We start from the raw sequence: 16,985 nt of genomic DNA on the forward strand, positions 1-16,985 counted from the left end.
ATGCAATGTGTGCAAACAGCCGACTATCAATTGCTGGTGCTTTAGTATTTTTCGAATTTGTGTTTTGCCAACAAAATTTGGAATCTCACTGATGGAGAAGCAAAATGGTTGGCAGTATTCAGATTCATTAGAATGCTACAGTAAGAGGCTTTTCACTTGTTTGTATTTCATTGCGTACCCATACGTCTACGCGAATACAAGGATTGTGCGAATGACTGGAGATTTGTAAAAATAGGTTCTTTTCTCGATCAAAAACTTAACCTCTCAAATTCTTCTTTTGACCTTAAATATTCGGTGCAGCAATTTTCTCTTATTGATATTTTCAATCAAAGTCCTGAATGTTCTAGTGCAGCTTTGAGGTTTTTTCACCTCGAGGATCTCGACCAAACGGAAGTAAAAACTTCTTAGAACGGTATGGAATATATTGAAATCCTTCATTAGAGTCCATCATCGAGATCTGTAATTTCTTCTAATCCAAAAGAGCACATGATCAATCTTTGACTGGTATCCTCAGGACTGATTTCTAATGGTTCCACTAAAACCCCAACCTACAATACTTGCTTTGGTTTAATACCACAAACAAATTCCAATAGTATTTCCGGAACCTTACCACAGCCATTGCCTGAACTTTGTAACATTTTGTGTACTCACTTAATCTGTGTAAGTCTGTTCTCATTTCTTTAGCATAAAAAGGTCTAAAACCGCCTAAAAGCTTATCCACTTTCCTTCTCGTATATGCAAAACTTTTACCATTACGACCTTCGACATAATTCTATTTTCCTTCCTTTGAAACTTTTTGTTTTGACAACAAATTACACATAAATTAAAGGTCCATAACAAAATTTTGCTCGCTTCGTTTGATACTTAGCAGTTTTTTGTTAGTTAAGCACAACAACACTTCACCTTTATTTGTCTTCTCTTTATGCCCGACCATTTATGTAGACTATTTATTCTGTGTCACCTTTTTATTTTCCTTACTACGGCGCACCTTTCCCCACCGGCTCCTAAGAATCCGGCATTATGCTGTCCTACTGTCTTTCATTTTGCCAACATTTGTTATCTCTTCACAACAGATTTTTCTTGTTATGCGGCCATAATTTCTCATATTATTATATTTTTCATCTTTTATAACATTTTCTCCTCCAACAACACGTCTGTTGAATTGTATAGGCACTTTCATACTCATTAGGCTACTTAAGAGATTAGTTAGCTGCTGTTACTGTGTTGAGTTATATATAGCTACTTAACGGCAAATACTCATGCTGAGAGTACAGCCTTAGAAAGTAAAAACAATTTAGTCTAAAAATATATATATTTGTCGGCGCTTGTGGTCTCTTACGAGGGTGGTTGGATAAACTAAGAAGGGTTTAAAATTACTCGAAAAGTCTGGAGAAATTAACACTGATTCCACAAAAAGTTATGAGAATATCGCCTCGAATCAGGTATTTATTTTTGGAGGTAAAGTAAAATTATAATTTTAAATACAACACAGCTACTGTCAATTGCCAAATAGTCAGCTGTCATCTATTTAGTAAGGTGTTATTATCGGGTTTATCATAAAAAAATATATAAACTTTTGGAGACTTATTGACGAATACTTATTCTCTTCTGCGCCCAAAAGGTTCTCCACTTCCCAAATGCAATCACTTCTCAAGCTAACCTCAAATTTCAGCTTGATATTTTGCGCCGCCTGGCACGTGTCAAGTGTTTGCCTTTTTGTTTAACTTTTTTAAACCTTTCCATTCCTTCAGTTTTTGTCCTTTCCGCATTTGTTTTGTTTGTTTTCATTTTTATGAGCCTGTTTACACTGTCGCTATGACCATCAGCTGGCTGTTGGAATGCTCATAAAAAGTACTTCTAAAGCGTTTAGTAAAGTAAAAGTTTAGTATATTATTTTAAGAAGTAAAGTATGAGATTGGTTTTAGGATAACACACTTTTAACGAGCTGTCATTAGATAATTAGCTGGTCTTCGTTTTGAGCGAATTTGAAGTTTAACTTGGATGGGTACTACTTTCAGGGCTTTAAATAGTTGATTATTGAACGTCGAATCGGTTTTTATACTTCCGTCCAGTGATGGGTGTCGAAGTACATATCTACTATCTGGGATCTATCAGAAGTTCTCTTTAAACTTCAAAAGGTAGGAAAAAATCCCAGTTAATTGTAGGTTATTCTCGAAGTATCTATCTCATGATCATGTCTCCTTGAACTTCGAAAAGTAGGCAAGAATCCTTGTAAATTCAAGGAGATATTTCTTTGTTCAGATAAGTCCGAGGAAAGCCATCTTAATATTAGGATGTTGTATAGACTTCTTTTTAGAAAAATATTAACTGTACCCCCAAAGCCTTATCACTGGTGTTTTCCATCTCTCATTCTAGGTGACCGTTATTAATGGAAATAATGCTTAGGCTGCTGGTGGTATTAACAACATCAACATGCTTATTCTCGACTGTTAATTCCGGTGTACCAATTGGTGAGTACAACAAAAAACTTGTTAAACCTAAACCTGGTTGATAGTATTAAGAAACTGAAAAAATTGACTTCCCTTCTTTTCTAAATCCACCTCCGTACAGCAACTGGTGGTCCATCACTGATCTACGAAGGCAAAGACACCTTGCTCACATGCGTTGTCTCAGAGAATCGCACCAATCACACAGTGATATGGAAGAAATCCGACGAAATACTCACAGCCGGTATGGTGAGAGTGACGAACGACACACGTATCAGTGTGTTGCATGACGAAAGTGAGTGGAAGAAAGGTATAAGCACAACAAAATGTTGGCTAATGTGGAAAGTATTACATTTATCTTATGTTTAGATCCCAAAGGCCTGGAATCGGGCGGTGAGGTGTGGGTGTTGCTCGTAAGACGTTTGACTACCGAAGATTCGGGTAGTTACATCTGTGAGCTGAATTCCGAGCCTGTGCTCAGGAGTATACATATACTCACAGGTAGGTGTTGGAAGCTGGAGACCCCTGGAGTCCACGACTGTATCGTTATATATTTCACAATTCGTTCTTCAATTCCACAGTCAAGCAGATACCGACCGGTAATAGCAACATCACGACCACCACAGAATCAAGTGATGTCTATCTCGTGCCGCCGCCACTTGACGCCACCGACAATCGTTCGTTTTGGCGCGGACCAACTGTCGCGCCACGAATCACACACGATTTCACCGAATGCTGTGAGCGCGCTAATGTCACCGCGGAATGCATGGGTTTCTATAATGTGCATAATATAATCGACGGCACGACGGGCATAGAGCCCGAAGCTTGCGAGAAGGACTTTCCGAATATTGTACGTTGCATGGCTGATGGACGTGATCATGTGCCATGTTGGTGTGGATAAGCAGATACCGGATTTATGTCAGGATATGTGTCGCGGTGAGTACACACCTTTCACGGATCTGCTGAAGACGCGTGTGTCTTGTGTACATCACACACTCAGTGGTCTGCAGTGCATACTGCAGGGCGTGCAGAATATACCCAGCACACCGACAACTGTTACAGTTGATCATGTGTCAGAGACGCGTGTCACGGTGCATTGGTATGAACCGGAGAAGCTGGCTCACAAGGTGACCTACTACAGTGTGAACTTAACGGCACTGCACAGTTTCGATGAAAATGAAGTGTCCAATGCGTACTCATAGAAGAAACGTCCATTAGAGCAGACGATTATACGCACAGTGCCAGCTAATCAGACCATGCTGTCAGTGCAAGATCTCACGCCGCTCACAATGTACGCGATAGTGGTGACGGCGCATAATGAGTACGGCTCAAGTTTGCCCAGCGAACGTTTGCGTGTATTCACTAATACCAGTGAGGTATTCACACCGAGAAATGATGATGCCGAGGAGTCTGCTTCGGTTGAGAGTATTATGCCGGCATTACCGAATATACGTAGCTGTTGTGAGGCCAATGGCATGACACATCGCAAGTGTCTTGATAAGATGTGCGATCCACAGAAGACCGATCTAGCTACACTGCCTGACTTTATGGTCTGTGCACCTTGGTCCAATATCACTTTCACTTGTCTAGCGAATAAAATCGATCACACGCCCTGCTGTCGGGCGCGTGGTATACCGGGGGTCTGCTTTCCACTGTGCTCGGGCAAAATATCAACCCTGGACTTTAGTCTATTCAAGTGAGTGAGCGTCTGTGTTGTTGTAAGATTCTTCTTAAGCAACATATTTTCTTATTCAATGTGTTTTAGGTGCCTACGCTTCATGTCCGAGTACAGTAGCTGCCTCTTCCAGGCTTATGGCGTGCTCGCTGATCCACCTTCAATGATACGTACTGTGGCTAAGGCCGACAACTTCATAATTTTGGACTGGGATAAACCCAAACGTTTGGCCGACACAATAAGCACTTATCATGTGACGTTTGGGTGAAGGCGATGACTATCTGACTGTGGTGAAGGTGAGTCCAATTCTTTTATAGGGTTTTAAGCTTAAGTCTAGACTTATAATATATGTGGAGACCAGTGTAGATTGTAAGTCGGATGAGTGAGCGTTTAAAAATCTGGGTCCGTTTCATTTACGTCGACTCTACTGTCGAGGGAAAGGTATATTTTGATCGCCATTCCGTTCGATAAAGATCGGCATAGTTGTAAGAGATCAATCTCTTGATTCTGCCTTTGTCAAAGTTTCTCAGTAACTTTCTGGAAGAGTAAAGTCTCGTTACTGGATCCATCAATTGTTGGTCGGTTTTTCGTGAACTCATTTTTCGTCCGGGGTCCATGAGATCAAGCCGCTGAAGTGTATTTGTCTGTATCATTGAACAGGTTTATGTACTGAGCTCTATTAGATTTTGATCGACTCGTAATCGTTGGTTCGTCTGTTTTAAGTCTTCGGAGAATATTGTGTGAAAATGTCTATTAAATGACCTCCGATCTTTATTTTTGGCTTAGAACTCAGCCGAATCAAGCGCTAGTAGACCATTTTCTCTATACTTAGGAATTTTAAGCCAGACCTCCCTCTCCAAATTTATCAAATATTTTCTCAATTTTTCCTTTACAGAAAAACCCACCACTCATCTTGGAGGGACTCGAACCCGAAGTATACTATGAATTTCATGTAGTCTCCGTCAATCAATATGGCAAAAGTGAGGCATCGCCACGTCTCTTTACGCGCGCACAACCCGCCGAGGCGGTGGATGAGCCCGAACCGGTTTACAATATGACAAAATGCTGTCAGGCATCCGGCTTGCTGCCGCAATGTGCGCCACTCTGTTCGTACAACATCAAATTGTCGGATATTGAAAAGCTCGGACCGGCGTGTCGAGCACAAATGTGTAAGTAAATGAGGAAGAAGAAGATGATGGAGAAGAAGATGTAGAAAAGCGCGAAAGGAAATAACTTTGACGTAGATAAATGTTTGTCAGAAATTTAATTTCATATTTTTGTTACTGTTTTTCCCACACTTCTTCACCCTCTCTTTTTCATTCGCAGCTGTCATTGTGCGCTGCGCGGCCGGCGGACGTGATCATACACCTTGCTGTCAACACCGCGGTGTGCCCACCGCCTGCATGACCATCTGCCGTGGCGTCATGCCGCAAAACACTAATGGCGGCGGTGGCAGCAGTGGTGGCGCGTTGAGTGGCAGCAGCTATAGCGGCAACAATGCCACGACCTCCAGTGATTGTTTGTCCTACGCGGGCAATATTTTGCAGTGCATCGAAGAAGGTGAGTGTAATACCGAATGTTTGCTTAGTTGTTGTATAGGTGGCTGGCTGGCTGGCTGTTAGTGGCACTATTGGCTAAGTGCGCCTATTACACCTTGTTGACATTGTGGTTGTGTATATTCATTTATTTTTTTATTATTATTATTTAAGACACACAACTGTTTATAACTGATGTTGTTGTTTGTTCTTATTGTTTTTCTCATTCATACTTGTTGCTTTTATTTGCGTACTCAAGCGTGAAGTAAATTGTTGTTGCATGCTGCTCACATGCTTGCCACACTCCAACTTTGGCATTGTTGTTCTTGTTGACTGCTGCACTTTATTGCTTGTTTTTATTGTTATTATAAATATAGTAAAACAAAATTTCATTGTATTAACTGGTATAATTGTTGTCAAGTAGCAGTCGCACACACACTGACATTTAACATTGCAACAACCTTGCTTGCTGCCACAAACGAAGTTAGCAGTCATGCAAAAATAACAACAATACCACACTGTTGTTATTTACTACTTACAACAATATTAGCTTTGCGCTTGAGCCAGACAATGAGTGGCATCAACAGCCTTTGTATTTGCCAATTAAGCAACAATTAAAGCCAATTTGATTGAGCAGCATGCAAGCACCCATACAGACACGCATACGCTTGCATGCACTAATTTGCGTTTATATTCACTTAAGCTCTCAAAGACAGGCGAACAAATGTTTTGCTTGCATACAAGTTGCTATGTATATTTACAGATATACTTGTATGTGTTAACTTGCATTCTAATTAGCAAATGCCTGTGTGCCAGTCTTATGCATGCACTACACATGCCAGGGCTCATTATGGTATAGTCGATTGCGTTTTCCTTCAAGTATTTACAAATGTTTGTATGTACATATGTATGTACGAGTAGAAATATGTATGCATTTGACATGGTGGCTTCAATATATATTTATTATAGTTGTGGTAATGTCAAAAATAATTCTAAAATAATTTTTGGCTGCATACACTGTCTGTATAGTTATTTTTATATTTTTTTAACCTAAGTATTATTGAAACACATCAACTTCTCAGAGAGTGAATAATTGTAAAACCTTCTAATTTATATGCATGACATCAGATACTGAGCCACTTCTCAGCTCACTTCATTTGAACATATCCTCTTTCTTATATATATTTAGATATCTATATTTGACTATACCAGTCGAAGTGATTTATATTGGATTCCTCACTTTTCAACCCTCTCTTCTGTCCGCTTTATGTGATCTTAGGTCTTTTTCTCTATATCTCTATCTTATTATACCAGTCGGAGGGATTTATGTCATTTCTTTGTTCGATTCGTCACTTTTCAAATTTGGCAAATCAAGTACAGGTTTCCAAAATGTAAACCGAGGAGGAAGTGCGACCAAGAAGTCCAGCAATAAGCTTAAAATTATTATCAGGGTTGCCACATATATTTTTTAAATTTCTTGTAATGCCAGTTTTTTGGTACTAACCTATTATATACCGCTATAATTTAGAAAACATTTAATTAATTGTTTTTGTTCCCATCCATAAAGAAAAAAGTTCGGAGTCTCCATGCAAGAAATAAGCGATGGATGAACGTAAAATTCATTGATTAGGGTTGCCTCGATCGGACTAACAAAACAATCTAATCAAATAAATGAAAATGTCAATGAAGCCAGTTTTATCTACTGAACATCCTAAACAATCGGTTTTATGGATTTTTTGTTTTTTTTTTTGTTTAAAGATGGCAACTCTGAATTTGTCTTCATGCTAAATTTGAACTCGATTAATTCACTATTTGACTTCAAATTTGGTAGGAAGCTAAGTTTATGGTTGCCACCATTAATTAAAAATAATCTTAAAATAAAGTCAACCCTAATTTATAGAACCAGCGATCCAGCGCAGTTTTCTACTCTAAACGCCATTTTATTATTACTAGTCATTACATATAACAAGTCACCAGTCACCAACCAGCAGCCTCTTTCATTTTATACTTATTCTAAGCAAATTTATGACAACAATTAAAATTTCAACAAATTACCCACTAAAAATACCATAAAATTCGTTTTGGCAAATGATATTGCACTATTCACGCTTCAAGAACGTTAAACAACTTTTCTAATCATTCTCTTTTATTCTCTCCCTCCCATTTTTGTCACAGGCACCGAAAGCATACCCGGTCCGGCTGAGGACGTGCACGCCACTTCGGTAACAAATACCACAATTAGCTCAACTTGGCGACAAGCCGGCTACGAGGCAAGTGCACCCACTGCAGCAACAACAACAGAAAGTGACAGTGAAGTAGAGAAGAAAACTACGAGCAACGCGAACAATGACATTGCCACTGCTGCTGGCAATGATGCGTCGATGTCAACCAACAGTGATGATGATGATATCGATTTTATCGTGCAATATGGCAAAGTCAATAACATGACCCTCTATGAGACTGTGGCGAAACTGGAAAACGTGAGTATCATGTTAGACATACAGACATATGCATACATACACATGCATTGTAGAGATGCATTTTAAAATCTTCGTTGGTTTTCAATTCACTTGCGGCCAGCAACTTCAATTGACTAAGTCCCGCACCCTCACACATTCATAAATATTCACTCAGTTAATAGCATTGAGGCGCCTACTCTTGAACTGTAGACTCTCGCATAACCATTTGTGGCAGCTAGTCGCGCTCTAGCTGGCAAATACGGTTAGGTTGTGTAAGAAACTTCAGTTATTGGCATTACTTTTTTTTGCTGCCATGCCATGCAAATTACCCAGCTTAGCCGGCAGTAGAAGCTCTCTCTAACTCTAAAGTGTACACATTTACATTGTAGCATTTTGACTTCGACTCTGGCTTTGTCCAAGAAATTGGATTTGGCTTCTCAAATAGATGGCTTCGATGGCTGCTGGTGAGTGCTGCATGCCACCGGACGTGGTTGCTACTCAGCTGTGTTGCCACATTTTGTAGCCATTTAATTTCGGTTCTGTTTACTTGGCTTAATTGTGTTTGCTGCATTAGAAATCTGGGCTTTCCAATTGCCAGCGTTGGAATTAAAAAAAATTTTGCATTTGAAAAAAGTAACCTAATTAGGTTATTTGTTTTAGATTTTAAGGGGCAAAAGGTTGTAGGGGAGGAAAAATATTCTTTTTATGTTTTTCCGTTTTCTTATTTCTTCTTTGCTCTCCTCTCGATAGTAGGTTTTCATGAGAGCTACCTGTTTACTCAACTCTCTCAGCAGGCCGAATACAGTCTGTGGGTTTTCAGATCAGTCAAAAGTATTCTCGATTTAATAAAATTCCCATTCCCTTCCAGCGGGATCATACATCTTACTAAAACGGCGATAGATATTGTTATTTAATAAGTTTAGAGCTCGTTCGGGAGTAACTCAACAGTAATTGATTCAACAGTAATTGATTCATGATAGCAGTTTGTTCGATTCGTAGTCTTTCTGATCAGCGAAAGGATATAATTCCATTTTTCGAATCAAAAGAAATGTTTCTTTATTTGTGAATTCGAAGTGTATATCACCCCCAAAATATTTGTTATTTCCATTCGGTTTAGTTCTTATAGCCTCTTCATAAATGCCTCTTCATGAATGCCATAAACGGCATCTAGGACTTTTTCCTTGTAAAGAGCCAGCTGTACTTTATTAACTACAATACAATATAGTTTATCAATAGCCCAGTAGGCACCATTGTAATATTATTAATATTATTTTCATGAATATCATTATTTATAATGATATTTGTGATTCAATGTTATCGTATCCAATGCCGTCAGTGCCTATTTCTTTACTCTATCAATAAACTAGCAATAATATTAACATATAATGGAGATTTCGAACAGCTGCCGTCAGAGGGCTTTAACTAAAATATTAACAGAATAAATACCCATCGAGGACTAGGGTGGTTCGATAAGTCCATTTTAACAGACACTTCTAACCAGACTAATTCCTGGATCTCATAACTGCCGAAAATAGATTTTTAACTGTTTCTTAATCTTTGGTGTGTTGTGAGAGATCAATGCTCAGCGGTATCTTCAAAACATTTTCATATGTTGTTGTTGTAGTGGCAAAACATTCACAAACAATTTAGAAAATGTTTTTGAGGTGACAGTCATGGTCCAAATATAAAAGCGGATCCGTTTTATTAATCGACTATCTGTGTTTTCGAAGCTTATCTAAGTTATCATTACATATGTTTATATATTCCATAGGGGTCCAGGGGTCAATTAAAAAATCGCACGTCTTTGACTTTTTCTTCTTTTTTTACTTCTGGTGTTCTCTGAATGACGCAAGCTCAAACCATTTCTCGATTATTGCTGTTATAAAACGGAGACTATCGATAATATATTACATCGTATCCCAAAGTCTGAAACCCACTTCTTTGTCTCCTATGAACATTTTCACCAAAATTTACATGTTCCGATGTAACATATGCCTGTAAAACTTTGAAACAAGCTCTTTTAGAATTAATTTTTTTAAATCATACGTATCTTAAATCCAACCGATCGAGCAACCCTTAATAGAAAACAATACGAGCAACTATCCTTTGCATGCTTCGAAAATATACACACACATACAATATGAAAATAGATAAATATTGACAATATTGTTGTTTTAGTTGTTATTTCACAACTTATTACTGTCTTTGTTTGATGCTGTTATTATTACTGCTGCTGCTGTTATGTTTCAACTAACACTCTCTCGGCGCTTTGCTATAATATTTATATTATTTCTATGATAGTTTACTTGTACTTGTACATATAGTTTGCCGTTAGATATGTACATGGTTAAACAAACCTACACATTTCGCAATATCCTTCGCTTTTGAATATGTAAACAGCATTTTCTGTTCAATTGTATGTGTGGTATGTTCATGTTTACTCACCGCGTAGCGCATATGCTGCGGAACAGCGCTCTTAATAGCTTTTCTATTGAGGTTGGTAATGATTGCGACGGCGATGGTGCGCTATTGACGCAAGTGTTGTTAAATTGCTTGTGTAGTTGTGTTGTTGGTGCTTGTTTAAAGTATGTTGAAACTTTTTGTGCTCGTTTGATGAAGCGCCTTTTCGAGCAGGATTCTCATATTGCTGTTTGTTGTTTTTATTGTTTTTTTTGTTTCACATTTCTAAAATACTTAGCTATAAAAATAAATTGCTACTGCTACTCAAATGTATAGCTTCAACGGTACTGCAGCTAATGATAGTTCGAAATTTTTCGGTTGAAATGGTCTGTTAGTTGTTTGGGAACCACTGCTGCCTATAAAAAAATTTTATGGACAAGAAGAATATATTTTTCATTGAATTCATATTACGAGGTGTGTTAAAAAAATAACGGGAATTTAAAAATTTAAAAGGCAATACTCTAACGATGCTGCAGCCTCCATATCGACAGATATTACTCCGTTTGACTTTTTGCTACTTCAAAAAAATAAAGAGAATCTTTAAAGGCCCGCCGTTTTAGGTTTAAGCATACAAGAAATCGCTGAAAGAACCAAAACCTATTTTTTTCATAAAATCTAAAATTACTATAATATTATTTTTTGAACACCCCTTCTTTATACAGTTATAGTCATATATATACATATTTAAGCCATATGCCAGTAAAGCTATAACCCTTTGTTACAGCGCAACCCATAACTATTCCGCAGCTTTGTATTTATATATATTTTCGTCATTAGTACAGCTTTCAGCTGTTAATTAATTGGTGCTTTGTCAATGTAAATACGCGCTGGACTCTTTTTCACAAGCACCATGCAGTGAAATGAGTTTACAAATTTTCGGCGCAACACAATAAATTTGCGTTAAATCGTTAAGGTCTATAAGGGATTTGTGTAAATATATATTCATAGCTGACTACGTGTGTAAAAGGGAAAACAAGTTGATGCCAAAAACGACAGTTGACTGTGAAAATAATTGGTGAGATTCATGTGATGGCGCTATTTATATGCATATATTAAATGAAAATGATCAAGTGTAGTTTTTTATTAGGGTGGGTCAGTATTTTTTTGAAGAAAAAATTTACACTACTTAGAGGAAAGAAAGAATAATTAGAAAAAAATATGTATTTATTTATAAAAGTATTTATTCACAAAAAGCTCCTACAGTTTTTGACCTTCTAAGCCTTCTTCAATTATTAAAGTGAAATTTTTTGTTAAATGATGAAAAGTAAATTCAAAACGATTTCAGTTTCATAAGTTGCAGTTTAAAATGAACAATAAATTCCTCTCAAAATTTTCCAAACCGAAAATGCTCCACCCTAATGTATAAACTTAGCTAAATAACTTTGTTTACAAACCACTGATTGAAGTTGTTGTATATTTCCCCCATCACGCAGTGATATGTGCTATTTGCTTTCGTGAATTCTCCATCACAACAGCTTAATCACATGCAGAAAACAACCAGAGCAGAGGCAAATTAATAAAAGTAGCCAATCTGGCGTATACGTAACCTCTTCAAAAAAATTTTAACAAGTAAGCGCTAACAAATCTAACATTATTTATTCATAAATTTGCTTGCGTATTAACTTTGTTGTCGCTTTTCTTTCTCTTTATATACATCAGAGTCCATTACATTTAGCTATTTTCATCAGTGAGATTTAGCCATATGCGAAGGCGTATAAATAACAATAAAATTGTGGAAAATTGTAGTATTCATAACGCAATTTAAATTGTTTGTACAAGTAAAATTAAGTTGTATTAATTGTTTAAAATATAATTGAAAGGCGGCAGGTGGATGTGAGCAGAGATTCTTTTAATTCGGATGCCTAAGCGTCATTTAAATGTCCGTGCTTTTCAGCATTGAAAGTTTTCAAACGTCAAGCTCTCATACCAATTATAATTCCTACTCCTAAGATCATCAAGAAAGCTACTGCGAGGGCTTCGGTCGCAATATTTCACGCAGCAAATGACTTATATGTCATTATTATAAAGGTAATTAAAATTTACAGCACGCTCACTCTCTCCACAAAATATTAATGAGCCAATAGCCAATGAGCAAAGTCTGCTCCAAATTGAACACAAATACTCGCTTTCCACTCGCCTTCCCTACTTGTCTACGCTAGCTGATAGTCACGCTAGTCCACGCTGCGTTGCCACCTGTTCTTAATGCTTATATTATACACATTCATGTTTGTAATAATTAACAGATGCGGTAGAACTTTTATACATCGATATGCTCTGATATGCTATGTTATGCTGTGCTACGCTATTTTATGCTACAGCGTCTCCCCAGCCAGCTTCGATTCGGCTTCTAACTGCCAATTTTTTGCATTCACCGCTAATGAAGTGGGGAACTATGTACCAGCGTACTGCTTTTAGTGCTCCTGCTACTCACGATACAATTTACATAATTTAAGGCTTATGCGAGTACACAAAACAGGCGTGTATAACGGATATTTTATACGCATAAATAACTTTTCTATTGAAATATGCTCGTAAGTGTGGTGCTACATACATATGTATCTTCTTATATCGATTAATGTAAATTGTATTCGCCCTTCAGCAGCTTCATGATAAATGTTTAGTTTACACAGCCATTTGCGAGCAAATATGTATTTGAATTTAATATTTTCCCGATGTTTATGCGTGCGCGTTTCCTATATATTTACCCAAGCGCTTACACGGATTAGTACAATTCTACGGCACTTAAGTGCATCAATATGAAAACTAATAAGTACAGATGTTCTAAAAGGATGTCAAGGTTAGAAGAGTGTGAGGAAGAGTGAGAGTCAGAGAGAAGGAAAGAAAATAGGGAAGAGTCAACTGATTAAGGCTGATCAGTGTCGCAGGGTCGCTATCAGCACTCTCGAAATAATCGTAGCTGCCCATAGCTTCGAAATAACTCTTCTACGAACTTTCAGGGCATTACAAAATTAAAATATTTATTTATCTTTTTTAGTAATTGAAAGTAAGCCATACATCATCACTAAATATTACAATATGGTAAACTTATAAAGGCTTATTTTTAGCAGAATATCCACCTGTTTAATATTTTAAATCAATAAAATAGAATAGATGAATGGAATATTACCATATGATCGATTAAACTTTAAAATCGTTAAAAAAATAGATGTCAAATATTTCAATGCAGGGTTGTGTTCTATTCAATTTACAATCAAACAAATTGATAAAATAAAATATTGCAACATGGGTATCAAATGAAAGTATTTTGAGAAATCTCTACTACACAAATAACTAAATTCAATATCATCTCCCTCTTTCTTGACTTTTCTTCAAATCTTCTTAACGAAATAAGATGTCAATTAAATTTATTAGCTAAATGTAGATAATCCAACTAACATTTTGCATCTTAATCGCTTGCAATAAAACCTCAATTTAGTATCCAATTCAGTTGCCAACTCTATCACATACATATATATGTATGTTAGGTAATACATACAACTATATATAGATCTGTTTAAGACGCATTAAAAGCAGGTGTCATTACAAAGCGCGATGCCCATTGAATTGGGCACAGTTGTACATTGCCATTGACTTAGTTACGAATTTGCGGAACGTTATGGCATACTGCTGTGGCAAGTAGCCGTTTGCGCATGCGCGGCACATTAAAAGCACACTAACACACACACTCAGGCGTTAAATGAGCGCTTTTGTGTGCATTTAAGTGCCGAAACTTGGCAAATTTATTATTTTTATTGCTTTCGACGCTTGTTTGATGCACGCTGCACTGCGCGTACTCGTTTATGTGTGTCATATGTTGGCGCGCTGCTGCTGCTGTCATTAAGCGTGAAAATATTAACACATAACAACAACAATAAAAGACTCTATGGCTGAGGCAGCAGTGTCAATAACTAGTTGTTGAAACGTGCACCCTTGCCGGAGAGTCAATTTGCCACCGCCGCTTGTTGCTACTACGGCTAATATCTGTCAAACGCTTTTAAGATTTAAGCATGTTCAATGTTAAGTGTTGTTGTTGTTTTTGTAGGTTTTGTTCGCGTTTTTTCCGGAGTAAATACAAAGCAATGAAAATAATTATGTAACTCTCTTCAAATAGACATGTATTTGTGCTACAAGTGTGTGGTAAAATGAAAAGCTAGTCTAAGGAAATATATAGCAACTATTCTATACCATCGGACACATAGAACACATATTTGCTTATTACATTTTTTTTAATGGTTTTTTGGTTTTTCTTTTATTAGTGGTATTACAGTGGATTTGGGATCACCATTTTCAGATATCTCAAGAACTATTCGACCGATTTCAATGAAATTCGGTATATAAAACTTTCTTGACACCCTGATGACACGGGTGGAATATGGGCGAAATCGGTTCACAACTACGTCTACTTCCCATATAACTCAATTTTGAATTCCATCTGATTCGTTCATTTTTTTATAATGTATTCATAAGGAACCAATGAAGCTAGCGGAATAAAACTTTACACAAATACTGTATTTGAGCTGTGACATCACTTGTGGAAAAATTGTCAAAATCGGACCATGACTTTTCAAGGCCCCTGATATCGAACATGAAGAACTCAGTGCCTAAGGTTAATTTTTCACCGAAAATATAGGTAAATCCCTCAGATATTTTAATGTAATTCATTCCCTCTGAATTTTTTTCTTATAACAGTTTCTCTCTGTACCTGAAATGGTAAAAATCGCGTCATAACTTCCCCCAGACCCTATATACCTAATTATAAATAATATTAAATTAAGTGAGAGTATAGTCTTCGATACATTGTATCTTGGTGGTGAAAACAAGTGAAATCGGCTTAGGAATTACCTCAGTCCCCATATACTATTTATGATGATTTTCGTTATTCTATTGAACTTTATACCAAATATATGGGTCAACTTGTGTTATCTTTATAAAATTACATCATTAAATTGCGAGAGTATAATGGTTTTTTGGTTTTTCATTTATTAGTGGTATTACAGTGGATTTGGGATCACCATTTTCAGATTAACTCTAACCCTACATTTTTTTATGTATCTAAGAATAGTCCACACACACTGCGTGCCAATTCCGACAATTTGACATTCTTCAAACAATTAAATGCTTCGAAATAATTGGTTCCACCGCCACCAAATACCGAAAACTAAATCGTACGCAGAAACGAAAAATGAAACAACAAAAACAAATTTTTCGCGCGCATTCGTCAAAAATTGAAAACCAACCATATTACTGGTATTCATGCTATTGTAACAGCAGCAAATTTCATACACACATATAGACATACATACACACTGAGAAAACAATACAATTTTAAAAATTCCAATTTCAATTTCAAATTTTCAATTGCATGCATTAATCGATTGATGCCGAACTGATTGGCTGTGGCCGTTGTGGTGCTATTGTTGCTGCTGTTGTTACGGTTGCTTCGCTATTAATGGAAAATATGGCGTTGCTGACCGCCAACCGACGAACCGTGGAATCGCCGACCAAAAACCGCCCATCCACCGAAATATACCAACAATGCGCTACGCACCAAACGCCCAACTACAAATACATTGCCTAATCACCCAACCCACACTGGTTGGCTTGGTTGATGCGCGCTCTCTCCCAATTTGGCTTTGCTGCATACAGGAATTGACCACAAATGAGACCAGCATTGCGCTGACGAATTTGGAGCCGCACGCATTGTATCGCATCATGGTGGTGACGCGCGGACGTTATGGTACAGCGCATCTTCAATGTTGCTGATCAATACCACCGATGATGAGAATGGTGAGTGTGGTTTAGATAGTACCTTTACATATATAGAAACTTAAATGAAAATGCATATTCACACATTTTGGTACATACCCTGTAGGAAAAATTTAACTTGATTTTATAACTAGTGCGGATTTCATGAGTTTAGGTTCCAAACTATTATTTTCTTCTTTTTTATCGGACCTTATTTTTTGTAAGTCCTCATATCTAAACTTCTTCTAATCCTATTAATCGCCGTCGAATGCTGGTGATTAGGTTCAGATTCACTTGGACTGTCACCAAGAAATTTGAAACTTTCAAATTTTAGTCTATTTAGACACTACTTTAGCCTCCCAATTTCTAGTGGAATCATTTTATATTGTAACTTAAATAATACTAACGGAAAGTTACAGAGAGTTATCGACATCTCATATATATATATATATATCCTATAATATAAATAATTAGTTCGATTGGAGCAGTTTTTAAGCAATGAAGAAAGTCTTTGCCGAAGCAAAATCAGTTTAAAATGTAAATCTATTACCTAATTAAACTGGTGGCAAGCTTTTAGGGTAATAGAAAAATAGTTATAAAATAGTCATTTACAGATTACTACCACAATGATACACAAAAAATTCTTGCAGGGTAACTATACCAT

The 16,985-nt window shown here is 37.0% G+C and overlaps 1 pseudogene; it reads left to right on the forward strand.

Moving 5' to 3' along the window:
- Positions 1-2,380: 2,380 nt before the first annotated feature.
- Positions 2,381-16,985, forward strand: part of LOC128921408 (Ig-like and fibronectin type-III domain-containing protein 2) — a 28,388-nt pseudogene continuing 13,783 nt past the window's right edge.

The sequence above is a fragment of the Zeugodacus cucurbitae genome, chromosome 4, assembly GCF_028554725.1.
Source record: "Zeugodacus cucurbitae isolate PBARC_wt_2022May chromosome 4, idZeuCucr1.2, whole genome shotgun sequence".
NCBI classification, from domain to species: domain Eukaryota; kingdom Metazoa; phylum Arthropoda; class Insecta; order Diptera; family Tephritidae; genus Zeugodacus; species Zeugodacus cucurbitae.